Here is a 15,743-nt window from a genome sequence, read left to right on the forward strand (position 1 = left end):
AGTTTGGTTCTGACTTATTATTCAATAATAATCATTTTGTATTGTTAGATATGTATTCATATGCCTGCATCATTGGTGGAAGAGGTTGTGTATTCACAAAGACCTCTTTCTTTTTTTGTTTTGCACCATTTATCTTTCCATACTGACTTACAAGCAACCGATATTAAACCTCAAGAGGTATAGGGGGTGATTCTAACCCTGGCGGTCGGTGATAAAGCGGCGGCCAATCCGCCAACAGGCCGGCGGTCCAAAAAATGCAATTCTGACCCTGGCGGGAACCGCCAACACAGGCCGCCGCTTTAACACTCCGACCGCCACGGCGGAACAAACAAACAGCGCGGCGGTCACCGCCAACAGACAGGCGGCAGACAATGTACCGCCCACCCTATCACGACCCACCAATCCGCCACCTTTTCCGGGGCGGGAGCCCCGCCGATAAAAACACGGCGGAAACAGACATTTTCAATGGAAAACGCTCACCTCGAGACACTCCACGCGGAAGGAGGACAGCATGGAACCCGAATTGAACATCATACCTGCTCTCGTCTACCTGCTCATCTACCACGAGTACGAACTCCGGCGCAGACGTCAACGGTGAGTACTGCACCTACGACACACGGGAGGGGGGAGGACGAAAGGTTACGGGCATACACATATGCGACACACCCACCCCCCCAATATGTACACACCAATGCAGAGCAACAAGTCACAGTGACACCACCCAAACACCCGTAAAAAATACAATGACACAACCAAATTTGGAATAAATATTTATGTACAAAAAAAGCACCTGGAAATAATTGAGCAACCGTGATAAATATTTACAAAAAACAAAAATATATACACATCAGTGTATCACTGAAGTAACAAGTCCTGCACATCCTACGAATCTAACATGTCCGTGGGCCAATGTTCTGCGAAACAAGGGCAAAGCCCACACACGAGACCTGAGTCCTTTGGAGAGAACACTGCAGGGGCATCTGATGTTAAAACTACAGGCACCTCAGGGGGAAGGGAAGGGGGGGCCACCACAGCCACATGAGTCCACGACGCCAGATCCACGAGGAGCCACCATGCCCACTGCACCATCCTGGGGAGTGCAAAGCCACAGTCTCTCAATGTCTCTACAGTGGGTGGGCTGCCCACTGTACCATCCTGGGGAGTGCAAAGCCACAGTCCATCCGGTGGATGACAGTCTCCACTGGTCAAGGAGGAGGCATGGTGGGCACAGTGAACCATAAACAGTGCCTGAGACAGCGGGACCCAGCGCAGCGGTGCATGACATGGCGATGTCCAGCGGAGCGGTGCTTGAGATGAAGGGCCCAGCGGAGCGGTGCTTGCAGGAAGGGCCCAGCGGAGCGGTGCTTGAGAGGAAGGGCCCAGCGGAGCGGTGCTTGCAGGAAGGGCCCAGCGGAGCGGTGCTTGAGATGAAGGGCCCAGCGGAGCGGTGCTTGAGATGAAGGGCCCAGCGGAGCGGTGCTTGAGATGAAGGGCCCAGCGGAGCGGTGCTTGAGAGGAAGGGCCCAGCGGAGCGGTGCTTGCAGGAAGGGCCCAGCGGAGCGGTGCTTGAGAGGAAGGGCCCAGCGGAGCGGTGCTTGAGAGGAAGGGCCCAGCGGAGCGGTGCTTGAGAGGAAGGGCCCAGCGGAGCGGTGCTTGAGAGGAAGGGCACAGCGGAGCTGTGCTTGAGAGGAAGGGCCCAGCGGAGCGGTGCTTGAGAGGAAGGGCCCAGCGGAGCGGTGCTTGAGAGGAAGGGCCCAGCGGAGCGGTGCTTGAGAGGAAGGGCCCAGCGGAGCGGTGCTTGAGAGGAAGGGCCCAGCGGAGCGGTGCTTGAGATGAAGGGCCCAGCGGAGCGGTGCTTGAGACGGCGGGGCCCTGTTCAGCGGTGCTCTTCTGCACGGCGGGGCCCTGTTCAGCGGTACCTGTCTTCACGGCGGGGCCCTGTTCAGCGGTGCTCTTCTGCACGGCGGGGCCCTGTTCAGCGGTACCTGTCTTCACGGCGGGGCCCTGTTCAGCGGTGCTCTTCTGCACGGCGGGCCCTGTTCAGTGGTGCTCTTCTGCACGGCGGGGCCCTGTTCAGCGGTGCTCTTCTGCACGGCGGGGCCCTGTTCAGCGGTACCTGTCTTCACGGCGGGGCCCTGTTCAGCGGTGCTCTTCTGCACGGCGGGGCCCTGTTCAGCGGTACCTGTCTTCACGGCGGGGCCCTGTTCAGCGGTGCTCTTCTGCACGGCGGGGCCCTGTTCAGCGGTGCTCTTGCAGTATGTCAAGGGAGTCAGACCTGGCCTGGACACCCTGCTCACTCGCCCTCCGACCGTGCAGTGTCAGGCCACTTCGGGGACGGAGTCCTGGGCCCTTGCAGCCGGGATGGGGCTTGTGGGGCCCTCCTGCTCCGCGCTCCTGGTGGTTGTCCTCTCCGCCCTGCTGTCCTTCCGCTCCTTAGATGGGGCTCTCGGGCCCTTGCCTCCCCTGGCTGCTGTGGCCGGTGAAGTGGCCGGAGTCACCTCCTTGGGGGCAGCCGTCTCTGTCCGCTCACGGCGGACCTTCAATTTCCGGGTCCTCTTGCCTGGGGGGGGCTGGCTGTCCCCTTGCTGCTCACCGAAGTGTTACTGCCGCCAAAGGGTGGACTCCACATGCCATGCACCACTTGCACTTTAGAAGTTGGGCTGGTGGTGGCTGAGGTGCCCTTGGGACTTTTCCCAGTTGGAGGGGGTGGGTCGGGGGAGGGAAAGAGGTCAAAATTGGAGAGGTAATATTTCTTGGGACCAAGGTAAGGGGTAGGAGTAGTGGTGAGAGAAGTGGAGGAAGAGGATGAAGTTGTATGAGGGTCAGGTGTGCTGTCCTTGGGTGCAAGTGACTGGGACGTAGGCTGTCGTGAGGTGGTTGGCTGTTGTTTGGGTGTCTGCCTGCGTTTATGTGTCTTGGAAGAGGGGGTGACAGACACAGTGGGAGAGGACACAGGGGACGTGTAAATGGCAGTGGGGGTGGTGACTGCAGGTGTGCGGACTGTAGTGGAGGGTGTGCTGGTGATGGAAGAACCAGCTGATGTTGTTGTGCATGCAGGTGTGAGTGTAGACGTCACAGGGAGGGACGAGGGAGACGAGGAGGACGGGGACACAGAGGTGGTAGTGACTGTTGGTATGTCTGCATCTGGGTGTTGCTTGGGTGAATGCTTGTGTTTTCTGTGGTGCTTATGTTTGGATGAGCTCGCCTTGGGTGTTGAGGTGGTGCAGGCTGGTCTGATGGTGTGGATGGGATAGGTTGAGGTACAGGAGACAGAGAAAGGGTGGAGGCAGATAGAAGAGGGAGACTGGAGACAGGGACAATGGCTGCCGTCAGTGCTGAGGCCAGAGCAGTGAACGCTCGTTGATGGGCAGCCTGACCCGAATGAATGCCCTCCAGGTAGGCATTGCTCCGATGCACCTCCCTTTCCACCCCCTGGATGGCATTCAGAAGGGTAGTCTGCCCAACAATGACCGTCCTCACCAGGTCAATGAGCTCCGCACTGAGGGCAGCAGGGGTAACAGAGGCAGGGGCTGAGGTGCCTGGGGCGAAGGAGACGCGCGCCTTCCTGGCCGAGCGGCCACGGAGCGAAGACTGAGGGTCTGCTGGGAGGGCGGTGCTGGTGCGCTGGGTGGCGGCTGTACCTGTTGTTGCGGGGGGCACAGATGTTGCCGCCACCGCTATGGAGCTCCCAAACGAGGACGTGTCCGTGTCGCTGGTGTCTCCACAGGCCCCCGTTGTGGTGCTCCCCTCGCCCTCTGGATCACTGGTGCCCTCGGTGTCTGTGTCAGTGCCCACCGGGGCCTGGTGACCTGCAGCTCCCTCCTGCTCCGACGCCAAATCTCCTCCGCCTGATGATGCTAAAACACAAGAAGACAAAGATTTAGGGTGGGGGGAGAAATTAAACAAAGTTGAGTGCATGCCTTATCATTACCCTTTGCGGAGAGGACAGACACAGGTGCCTCGTGCACTAAGTCGCGAACTTGGGGTACACTACTCAGTACTTCTGACTAGGCAAACAGGTCTAGGGACAACAGACGCGCACATGTGTGATGCTGGAGCATGGGTAGCTGCACTTGGCACCCTACAGAGGTGGGGGGCGGGGGCACAGGGCCATGCCTAAGGGAGAGGACTACACTACAGAGAGCGCCCTGGCCTAATGTCACCCAAAGCCCTCCTCCCCCACCCAGACGCCTCCAATGCGCATACAGATAGGAGAATGTGCAGATACTCACCCCCTTGTGTCTGCTGTGCTGTCCTCAAGCACCCATCCAAATTAGGGTAGGCCACCGCCAGGATCCGGGACATCAGGGGGGTCATGGTGCGACTGGCACCCCTCCTAGGTCGGGAGGCCATCCCCAGCAGTGTTTCTGCGGTCTTCCTCGTTCCGCGGCGGATGTCCTCCCACCTCTTGCGGCAGTGGGTGCCCCGTCTGTTCTAGACCCCCAAGTTCTGGACTTCCTTGGCGATGGCACGCCAAATATCGATTTTCTGATGGGCGCTCACCTGTTTGACATGTACAGGGTGGGAAAGAGAAAACGTCACATATCTGCATGTTTGGAGTACATGCCCCCCCCTCCCCAACCTTGCCATGGTTCCCATTCTCTCATCTGTCGTGCATTGCACTCCTCATTCCCTCCACACCCCACCAACTTACATCCCCCCCACTCCACACAGGCATAACCCATTCAATGTGCACTCAGTGTACTCACCTGTTGGTCTGGAGGACCGTAGAGTAGCGCATACTGGGGGAGGACCCCGTCCACGAGCTTCTCCAACTCTTCTGAACTGAAGGCGGGGGCCCTTTCACCAGTAGCAGCAGCCATTGTCACTTCCAGACCGAGTTCACAGCAGCACTTGCAGTATAGGTCCTCTCCTGTGGATGATCAGGTCTCGAGTGATTGAGCAGATAGAAAATGGCGGTCACGCCCGCGGCGGTGCGTACCGCAACCGCCGGCGCACATCGTCATTGGCTCCTGAAACCCATAGGCTTCAATGTTAACCAATGCGTCTTCGCACAGCGGTCTTCGACCGCCTACCGCCACGGTGTGCCCCGCCAGCGCAGTGACCTCACATCCCATTGTCCCACTTCACAGGTCAGGCATCGGCCATTTCAAGGGCCCACATGGCTTAATTTCTAATGCGTCACACAGGCCTAGGCCTTGCAATGGCACACATACAAACATATCAAACCATACATTTACCTGTACTGTGCAAGCTGTGTTGTACGTACCTGTGAGTGGATTGACTCTGTACTCCATATTCTCCTTCCTAGGCACCGTCCGCTGGGACTAGCGATGAGAAGGAGGAATCCTCGCGTGTACCGGCCGCTGGTGGACCTGTCGACAATGGAAGAACGCCATATAATACTACGATACCGACTTGACCGAGCCACCATCCATGAACTGTGTGCCCAGCTGGAGCCAGCCCTGATGTCCCCCATCCGCCAACCCACAGGAATTTCCCCTCTAGTGCAGGTTCTGTCTGTCCTCCATTTCTTTGCAAGTGGCTCATTCCAGACAACAGTGGCCATGTCATCTGGGATGTCTCAGCCTATGTTTTCCAAGATCTTATCCAGAGTGTTGTCTGCCCTGATGAAACTCATGCGGAGCTACATCATTTTCCCAGAGGAGGGTGATTTGCCTACAGTGAAAGCTGATTTCTATGCCCTTGGACACATCCCCAACATCATTGGTGCAATTGATGGGACCCATGTGGCTTTAGTCCCCCCAAATGACGATGAACAGGTGTACAGGAACAGGAAGAATTACCATTCTATGAATATCCAGGTGGTCTGTTTGGCTGACCAGTACATCTCCCATGTAAATGCCAAGTTCCCTGGGTCAGTGCATGACGCGTATGTTATGCGAAATAGCAGCATTCCCTATGTGATGGAACAGCTACAGAGACAGCGTGTGTGGCTAATAGGTGACTCTGGTTACCCCAACCTGCCGTGGCTACTGACCCCAGTGAGGAATCCCAGGACCAGGGCAGAGGAACGGTACAATGAGGCCCATGGGCGTACTAGGAGGGTGATTGAGCGAACCTTTGGGCTCCTGAAGGCCAGATTTAGGTGCCTGCATATGACTGGTGGATCCCTAATGTACTCACCAAAGAAGGTGTGCCATATCATCGTGGCGTGCTGCATGCTTCACAACCTGGCTTTGCGACGCCAGGTGCCTTTCCTGCAGGAGGATGACCCAGATGGTGGTGTTGTAGAAGCCGTGGAGCCTGTGGAGAGTGAAGAGGAGGAAGACTCAGAGGACGACACAGACAATAGGGACAGAGTGATACTACAGTATTTCCAGTTACACACAGGTAAGAATCACCCACGACATTTCACTATTGCTTATCGCCTCCTGCATCTGTACTTTCTGTGGTTCCCCCCAGATATTTGTCATTAATTTTTGCCTTTCCCTTCCCTTCTCAGTGCTGTATGACTCAGTGCCTGACTTCTGCTTGGTTTGCCCATGAAATACAGCGTATTGACATTGGTATGTTGTCATGACTAATTGACAGAACAGATATTTAACAGTAATATGTAATACATTTGTTAATAATACAGCATGACTCAAAACTGATTTGTGTGCAAAATGTGATTTATTTACAGTGCTAGATATCGGTACATGTGAATCTAAGGGTGATGGGTGGGGGTGGAGGAATATCCATGGCAGAGTCCAGTTCTCAGTCTCACAGGTGCATTGTCCTTTTGCCTGTGGAAGGATGGAGCATAGGCAGTTCATGGTTGGACAGGGTGGCAATGTGGGACAGTGGGAATACTTGAGGGGGTATGTCCTGCTGGCGGGGGTCTTGACATCCTACTCTGTCTTTTTTTTTTATCTCAGGCTCCTCTTACCGGGTGGTTGTTCTTCAGCAGGAGGTGGGGTTCTGGTGAGCTGTCGTGGTGTTGGGGCCTCCTGTCCACTAGCGCCGGCGGAGGTGGTAGGCTGTTCCTGGTCCGGGCTAGTGACAGGGGCCCTGTGTGGTGCACCATGGTCCCGCAACGCGTCTTCTATCCTGTTGAGGGCCAGGACGATGGTCCCCATTGCGGTCCCGATGATTCTCAGCTCCTCCCTGAACCCCATGTAGCGTTCCTCCTGCTGTGCCTGGATCTCAGTGAACCTGGCCAGTACCGTCGCCATCGTTTCTTGGGAGTGGTGGTAGGCCCCCATGAGGGTGGTGAGGGCCTTTTGGAGAGTGGGTTCCCTGGGCCTCTCCTCCCCCCCCTGTCGCACAGCAGCCCTCCGAGCTGCCCGGTTTCCCCCGGCCTCTGTCTCCTGGACGGTGTGCCCGCTACCACTGCCCCCAGGTCCCTGTTGTTGTTGGGGTGGTGGGTTAGCCTGGGTGCCCTGTAGTGGCAGACACACCGCTGATTGAGCTGTCCTAGAGACAGAGGCATGGGCCCGCTGGGTGGGAGCTGTGCTGGTGTTGGCAGAGGGGGTCGGGTCTGGTGTGGCCTGTGGCTGCCTGAGGGGAACCGACTGCCCAGAGGTCTCCGATGGTCCGGGCTGGTCATCAGGTTCACTGTCGACAGAGCTGCTATCCTCAGTGTGGGCCTGTTCCGGTGGTGGGATGGACATCTCTGGACCCTCCTGGCTGGTGTGTTGTCGTTCGGGTCCTGCATGGGGTAAGAGAGTTTGGTTATTGTTTCTGTGTGTGCAATAGCGTGCGTGTTATGGGTGCCCTTGTCCCCCAGTGCAGGCATTCCCTTGAGGGAGGTGTTGTGAGGGTAGTTAGTGGGGGGGGGGGGTTAGTGCAGTGGTCATGCTTAGGTGATGGGTGCCCATGATTTGTGTTGGCATGCAGGAGTTGGTGTTGGGATGGGTGGGTTGTGCTGGTGAGACATTGTCAGGGAGGATGTGTGCTGGGGGTTTGGGGGTGAGGGTGGGGGTGTGGGTTGGCATGCTGGTGGGGTGGGGGGGATGTAGTAGTTGAGATTGGACTTACCAGAGTCCATTCCTCCGGCTACTCCAGCGAGGCCCTGAGGATGCAGGATGTTCAAGACGTCTTGCTCCCACGATGTAAATTCGGGAGGGGTGGGTGGGGGTCCGCCGCCAGTCTTCTGGACCGCGATGTTGTGCCTGGAGACCATCGATCGGACCTTCCCCCGTAGGTCGTTCCATCTTTTGCGTATGTCCTCCCTATTCCTGGGATGCTGTCCCACCGCGTTGACCCTGTCCACGATCCGCTGCCATAGCTCCGCCTTCCTAGCTATACTGGTGTGCTGCACCTGCGAGCCGAAGAGCTGGGGTTCCACTCTTAGGATTTCCTCCACCATGACCCGGAGTTCTTGGTCCGAAAAGCGTGGGTGCCTTTGGGGTGCCATGGGGTGGTGTGGGTGAGGTGTGGGGTGGTGTATGTGATGATAAGTATGTTGGTGAGTGGTGCTTTGTGCTACTATGTGGTGTGTGTGATGGTGTAGTGTGCCTCAGTGTGTCTTGCTATGGATTGTCTGCTGTGTCTCTCTCTCCTTCTCTCAGTTATTATGGTCGCAGGGGTTTGTGGGTGATGTGGGTGTGTGTTTTATACTTGGTTGATTGTGTGGGAGTGGTGTGTGTATGTGTATCAGGTGTGTGTATTTCAAATTGTCCAATGTGGCTGTGTTTTGGTGCTGTGTGTGTATTCTGACCGCGGCGGTGTGTAGCGCCAATGGAATACCGCGTTTGAATGACCGCCACGTGGATTCGTGGGTCGTAATGGCATGGGCGTATTTCTGTTGGCGTGACGGTGGAGGTTTGGTCATCTCCAGTTTATCGCTGCCCGCTGATGTGGCGGCCTGCAGTGGAGGTCGGATTTTTGGAGGTTTGGCCGTTGTGGGTCAGAATGACCGTGGCGGTTTACCGCGGCCGCGGCGGTGTTATGGTGGTCTTCTGACCGGCGGTAAGGGCCTTTTACCGCCGAGGTCAGAATGACCCCCATAGTGTTTAAAAATTTAGAAGAGAAAAGTAGGAATTATATGTTTACGATGCCTAAGGACACACAGTGCACGATATCTCAAGGTGAGAAAGGATTTTTGGCACCGAACAAAAAATACACTTGACACTAGACGACTATGGAAGGAGGAATTTTGAGAGTTCACATTGAACAGGGTCCAAAGAGAATGCTTCACTACTAACACATCTGACTCTAAATATTTGGTGTCAGAAAATAGGAACAATTTGAATAATAAGTAAAGAGATTATTAACGTGGGTGGGAGTAATTGCTCACACATTTTTCATATGCCTGAAAAATGTAATGCGTTAGTCAAACAGAACCTTACAGAGATGTATCATTGTTGGGGAAAGAAAGTTTACTTTTGATTGTCAGCAGGGTAGAGTGACTTCTGTTAAATGGATCTGGTGTCACCACTTTTATGTTACAATAAGCAATTGAGGTGTACACATTTTTATCATGAGAGGAGGTACATGAAGGGAAGACAACATTGACATATTTTTAGCAATTGTTCCTTCTCTAGTGGATGCCTTAAAAATGGTGAGAACATGAAGCGATGATTGAGAGGCTGGCAAATGACACAGCTTTCCAATGTTACAGAAGAAATTATTGGGACACATAGTACAGTCATACAGAATATAAGCTCTCATTACAACCCTGGCGGTCAGTGATAAAGCGGCGGTAATACCGCCAACAGGCCGGTGGTAACATTTTTGTAATAATGACCACGGCAGATATCGCCCACACAGACAGCCACTTCAACACACCGACCGCCACGGCGGTAGCAACAAGCACTGTGGCGGTAACCGTCAACAGCCAGGCGGAAGGCAATGTTTCACCCACAGTAATATGACACACCTTTCAGCCACCTTTTCCGGGGCGGTACCAATGACATCAAAACCACGGAGGAAACACTACACAGAAGGCAAAGGACTCACCTCTGGCGAAGATGACCACGGTGAGTACTGCCGCCTAGCACACAAGGGAAGGGGGAGGAAAAAGAGAGTGACACACACACACGCAACAGGCAACACCCCCAACACCATACACACAACCAGATGCACAAACATTACATATTCACCCTGTACCCCTCAGGAATAATGCAAGGACAAAAGGAATTGATTAAAGTGAGTGTAATAAGATAAATAAGTAGAAATACATGCTTCAAAATCAAAACAGTATATACATATATACAAATGGTGGGACACTGCCCAGTCCTCAATGTCCATGGGCCACAGGGCCACATCACATAGGCCAAGGCCCTACCTCACTACTGCAACAACACGGAGAGAACACTGCAGGGGCATCAGGTCCAAAATACACAGGCACCTCAGGGGGAAGATGGTACAACACCACTGGCCCTGGAGGGGGCTACATGCCCTGTGCGATGTCCAGGAGAGTTCAAGGCCACAGTCTCTCAAGTGGGTGCTTTGCCCACTGCTTGGTCCTGGGGAATGCAAGGCCACAGTCTCTCAAGTGGGTGGTTTGCCCACTGCTTGGTCCTGGGTAGTGCAAGGCCACAGTCTCTCTAGTGGGTGGTTTGCCCACTGATTGGTCCTGGGGAGTGTAAATCCACAGTCTCTCAAGTGGGTGGTTTGCCCACTGGTTCTGGAGGGGGCCTTGTGCCCAGTGTTCTTCATCCTGGGAAAGATGGGGTGAGTGGATGGCTTCTTCCACTGGTTCTGGAGGGGGCCTTGTGCCCAGTGTTCTTCATCCTGGGAAAGATGGGGTGAGTGGATGGCTTCATCCACTTGTCCTGGAGGGGGCCGTGTGCCCAGTGTGCTTCATCCTGGCAAGGAGGGGGTGAGTGGATGATTTCTTCCACTGGTTCTGGAGGGGGCCTTGTGCCCTGTGATGAGGCACTTGGGGAGTGCAAGGTCACAGTCTCTCACCTGGGTGTCACACCTACAGGATTTGCAGGGTCCAGGACACACTACAGCCCATGGAGGCAGGACTACACACTGCAGTGGCAGTGGTGGTGCTGGTGTCGGGGATGCCAGTGGTGGGTGGAGGCTCCAGCCCTTCCCCTGCAGCCTCGGACGGCTGCCCATTGGGGCTGCTGCTGCTGGTGGGAGATGGTGGGTGTGCAGGCAGTGGTTGGGGGAGGCTCCAGCCCTTCCCCTGCAGTCTCAGGTGGCTGCCCACTGGGGCTGCTGCTGCTGGTGGCTCTGCTGGTGGCGGTGCAGGCAGTGGTGGGGGGAGGCTCCAGCCCTTCCCCTGCAGCCTCGGACGGCTGCCCACTGTGGCTGCTGCTGCTGGTGGTGGTGCAGGCGGTGGTGGGGGGAGGCTCCAGCCCTTCCCTTGCAGCCTCGGATGGCTAATCCGCCATGGTTGGTGGCGGCGGCTAAGAATCAGTCCCAGCACCAAGCCTCCTGTCCTTCCTGCCTGCAGGCCCCTTGCCCTTACCTTTCGCAGCTAGTGGTGCCTCCTTGCCCTTCCCCTTGGCAGCTGGTGGTGCCTCCTTGCCCTTCCGGTTGGCAGCTGGTGGTGCCTCATTGCCCTTCCCTTTGGCAGCTGGTGCAGGCACACTTTCAGTGCTGATGGCTGGTTCCCTGGAGCCTCTCCACCTGCAGTAGCTACTGACACTACTGTGGCCGTGGACTGGGTGGCTGAGGTGCTTGCCTGGGTTCTGTCCACCCTGGCCCTGGCCCGACGTGAAGGAAGGTGGGAGGAGTAGGGAAGAGGTCAACGGTGGAGAGGAAAAGCTTCTTAGGGACATTGGGGCGGGAAGAGGGAGAAGGTTTGGGAGTGGAGGAAGAGGAAGTGGTTGTAGGAGGTGTCTGTCTGCTGTGTTTGGGTGCAGGTGCATGGGCTGGATGCTGTTGTGAGGTGGACGGCTGTTGGGTGTCTGAGTGCTTGCGTTTGTGTACTTTGGGAGGAGGGGGCATAGATACAGTGGGGGAGGACACAGGGGATGTGTGCATGGATGTGGAGGTGGTGATTGCCAGTGAGGGGTGTGTAGTGATAGGCGTGATGGAGGTAGTGGATTACGTTGTAGTGCATGGACAGTGTGAGTGGAGACGCTACTGGGAGGATGGTGGAAGACGAGGAGGAGGGGGACACGGTGGAGGCAGTGGATGTTGGTATGTCTGCATCTGTATGGTGTTTTTGTGAGTGCCTGTGGGATGATGTGTGGTGCTTGTGTTTGCCTGAGCCACTCCTGTGTGTTGTCGTGGGTGCATGCTGGTTTGAATGTGTGCTTGGGATAGGTTGGGGTAGAGGGGAAAGGGACAGGGTAGAAGAAGTTTGGAGGGGGTAGGCTAGAAACAGGGACAATGGCTGCCATCAGGGAGGGGCCAGAGCCTGGATTGATCTATGTTGGGCCGCCATGCCAGAGTGAATGCCCTCCAGGAATGCATTTGTTTGTTGCAAATGGGCTGCCAGTCCCTGGATGGCATTCACTATGGTTGACTGCCCAACAGAGATGGATTGCAGGAGGTCAATAGCCTCCTCACTCAGGGCAGCAGGGCTAACTGGGGCAGGGCCTGAGGTGCCTGGGGTGAAGGAGATGCCCACCCTCCTGGGTGAGCGGGCATGGAAAACATTCTGAGGGGCTGCTGGGAGGGCAGTGCTGGTATGGGGGATGGTGGCTGTACCTGTAGTTGGGGTGGGCACAGAGGTGTCCACCACCACCAGGGAGCTTCCATCGGAGGAGGTGTCACTGTCAGAACTAGCCCCTCCAGTCTGCACCGTGGTGCTCCCCTCGCCCTCCGTCCCACTGGTGCCCTCACCGTCAGTGGATTCGGTCTCCTGGGTCCTTTGGGATGCAGCTCCCTCCGTCGCCGGTACCTCTGTTCCTCTGCCAGATGATGCTAATGCACATAAGGACAGGGTGACAAAACAAAAAGGGGGGGATAGACAAAGGATACACTTGGTCAATGGCAGCAACAACACCACTGTTGGCATTCACGACACACACACACACATGGAACAGCCCTACGCACTAGGCAAAGCACTACCAGTCACAATGCTAGTCATCAGGCCATGGACAGGAATACCTAACGCGAATAGCAGCATACCTGACACCCACAGAACCCTGCCCAGTAGTGGATGCCTACTAGCTTGGTAGGAGGTGGTGTTCATCAGCCCCTGCCCACATGGGACCTACCCTGCATGTCCGGCTTGGCCTAGGGGCACCCACAGGTCCACATCCCCCACCGGGAGACCACCCCACCACGTGCAAGTAGCATATTGGGAAACTGTACTCACCCCCTTGTGGCTGCTGTGATGCCCTCAAGCGCCCATCTAGCTCCAGATATGCCACTGCCAGTATGCGGGCCATCAGGGGGGGTCAGGGTTCGACGGGCACCCCTTCCCCATTGGGAGGCCATCCCCAGTTGGGCCTCTGCCGTCTTCCTAGCCCAGTGTCTCAGGTCCTCCCACAGTTTGCGACAGTGGGTGCTCCACCTGCCGTAGACCCCCAGGGTCCGCACGTCCTTGGCGATGGCACGCCATATACCCTTTTTCTGATGAGCGTTGACCTGCAGGAAAAGAAACACACAAAAAAGTATCAGTCATACCGTGTGGCCTGTTACACTCATGGCCCACCATAGCCCTCACATCTCCTTACGCAAAGACATGGCCAAACATACATGCAGCACGCTGTCCAGAACCCTTCCACCAACCCCCCCCCACATGAGGCCCTCACACACAGCACTCCATGCATTCATGCCCCTTGCATTGTGCTCACAGTGTACTCACCTGTTGGTCTGGAGCCCCATACAGCATTCGGTACTGGGGTAGGACCCCATCCACCAGTCTCTACAACTCCGCAGTGGTGAAGGCAGGGGCCCTTTCCCCAGTGACACGAGCCATGGTCGGTTCCAGGCACAGGTCACAGCAGCACTTGCAGTGAAGGTCCTCTCCTGTTGAAGGTCAGGTAGCAAGTGAGTGAACAGATAGAATATGGCGGTCACACCCACGGCGGTGCATACCGTCACCACCGGCATACATCACCATTGGCCACTGTAACCCATAGGGCCCAATGACAACCAATGAGGAGTTGCACGGCAGTACTCGACCACCTCCCGCAACGGCGCACAACGTCAGAAGCATTACCTCATTTCCACATGTCCATCCACACAGGACAGGCGGATGCCATTTCAGGGAGGGGGCAGGCCATGGCACCTAACTGTGTCACAGTACACCTAGGAACCATTTGGCCCAATCGGACAATATGCTGTTACAGTCACAACATGCAATGCAGTGTAGTGTTTGGGACTGTGGAATACTGACCATCTGCTCACCGTTTTGCCCCCTAGATTACAACCACTGCGGATGAATAGGAGATGGAGACATCCCCCCGTGTACAGACCCTTGGTGGACTTGGCAACAATGGAGGACAGGCACATTATCCTCACCTATAGACTGGACAGGGCCACAATCACAGAGATGTGTGCCCAATTGGAGCCAGACCTGATATCTGCTATCTGTCACCCCACTGTGATCCCCTCTCTTGTGCAAGTCCTATCTGTGCTCCATTTCTTGGCAACTGGCTTCTTCCAAGTGACGGTGGGCTTGGCAGCAGGGATGTCTCAGCCAATTTTCTCAATAGTGCTTACCAGAGTGTTGGCTACCCTGATTAAACAGATGCGCAGCTACATTGTTTTCCCCCAGGTGGAGGATTTGGCCACAGTGAAAGCTGACATCTATGCAATGGGACATATCCCCAACATAATTGGGGCTATTGATAGTACACATATTGCCCTTGCCCCCCCACCCCCTGGAGAAATGAACAGGTGTTCAGAAATCGAAAGAGCTTTGTAGGAAAGTACCATCTTGCCTGGCATGTTACCCCCATTTTTCACTGTCTATATGTTGTTTTAGTTGTATGTGTCACTGGGACCCTGCTAGTCAGGGCCCCAGTGCTCATAAGTGTGCCTGAATATGTTACCTGTGTTATGACTAACTGTCTCACTGAGGCTCTGCTAACCAGAACCTCAGTGGTTATGCTCTCTCATTTCTTTCAAATTGTCACTAACAGGCTAGTGACCAATTTTACCAATTTACATTGGCTTAATGGAACACCCTTATAATTCCCTAGTATATGGTACTGAGGTACCCAGGGTATTGGGGTTCCAGGAGATCCCTATGGGCTGCAGCATTTCTTTTGCCACCCATAGGGAGCTCTGACAATTCTTACACAGGCCTGCCACTGCAGCCTGAGTGAAATAACGTCCACGTTATTTCACAGCCATTTTACACTGCACTTAAGTAACTTATAAGTCACCTATATGTCTAACCTTTACCTGGTAAAGGTTGGGTGCTAAGTTACTTAGTGTGAGGGCACCCTGGCACTAGCCAAGGTGCCCCCACATTGTTCAGGGCCAATTCCCCGGACTTTGTGAGTGCGGGGACACCATTACACGCGTGCACTACATATAGGTCACTACCTATATGTAGCTTCACAATGGTAACTCCGAATATGGCCATGTAACATGTCTATGATCATGGAATTGCCCCCTCTATACCATCCTGGCATAGTTGGCACAATCCCATGATCCCACAGGTCTGTAGCTCAGACCTGGGTACTGCCAAACTGCCTTTCCCGGGGTTTCACTGCAGCTGCTGCTGCTGCCAACCCCTCAGACAGGCTTCTGCCCTCCTGGGGTCCAGCCAGGCCTGGCCCAGGATGGCAGAACAAAGGACTTCCTCTGAGAGAGGGTGTTACACCCTCTCCCTTTGGAAAATGGTGTGAAGGCAGGGGAGGAGTAGCCTCCCCCAGCCCCTGGAAATGCTTTCATGGGCACACATGGTGCCCATTTCTGCATAAGCCAGTCTACACCAGTTCAGGGACCCCTCAGCCCTGCTCTGG

At 55.3% G+C, this 15,743-nt stretch overlaps 1 protein-coding gene across 1 annotated transcript in view; it reads right to left on the minus strand.

The window, feature by feature from the left end:
- Positions 1–15,743, minus strand: part of LOC138261680 (putative nuclease HARBI1) — a 68,486-nt gene that overhangs the window by 29,383 nt on the left and 23,360 nt on the right. The window lies entirely within an intron of this gene.

The sequence above is a fragment of the Pleurodeles waltl genome, chromosome 10 (assembly GCF_031143425.1).
Source record: "Pleurodeles waltl isolate 20211129_DDA chromosome 10, aPleWal1.hap1.20221129, whole genome shotgun sequence".
Lineage (NCBI taxonomy): Eukaryota > Metazoa > Chordata > Amphibia > Caudata > Salamandridae > Pleurodeles > Pleurodeles waltl.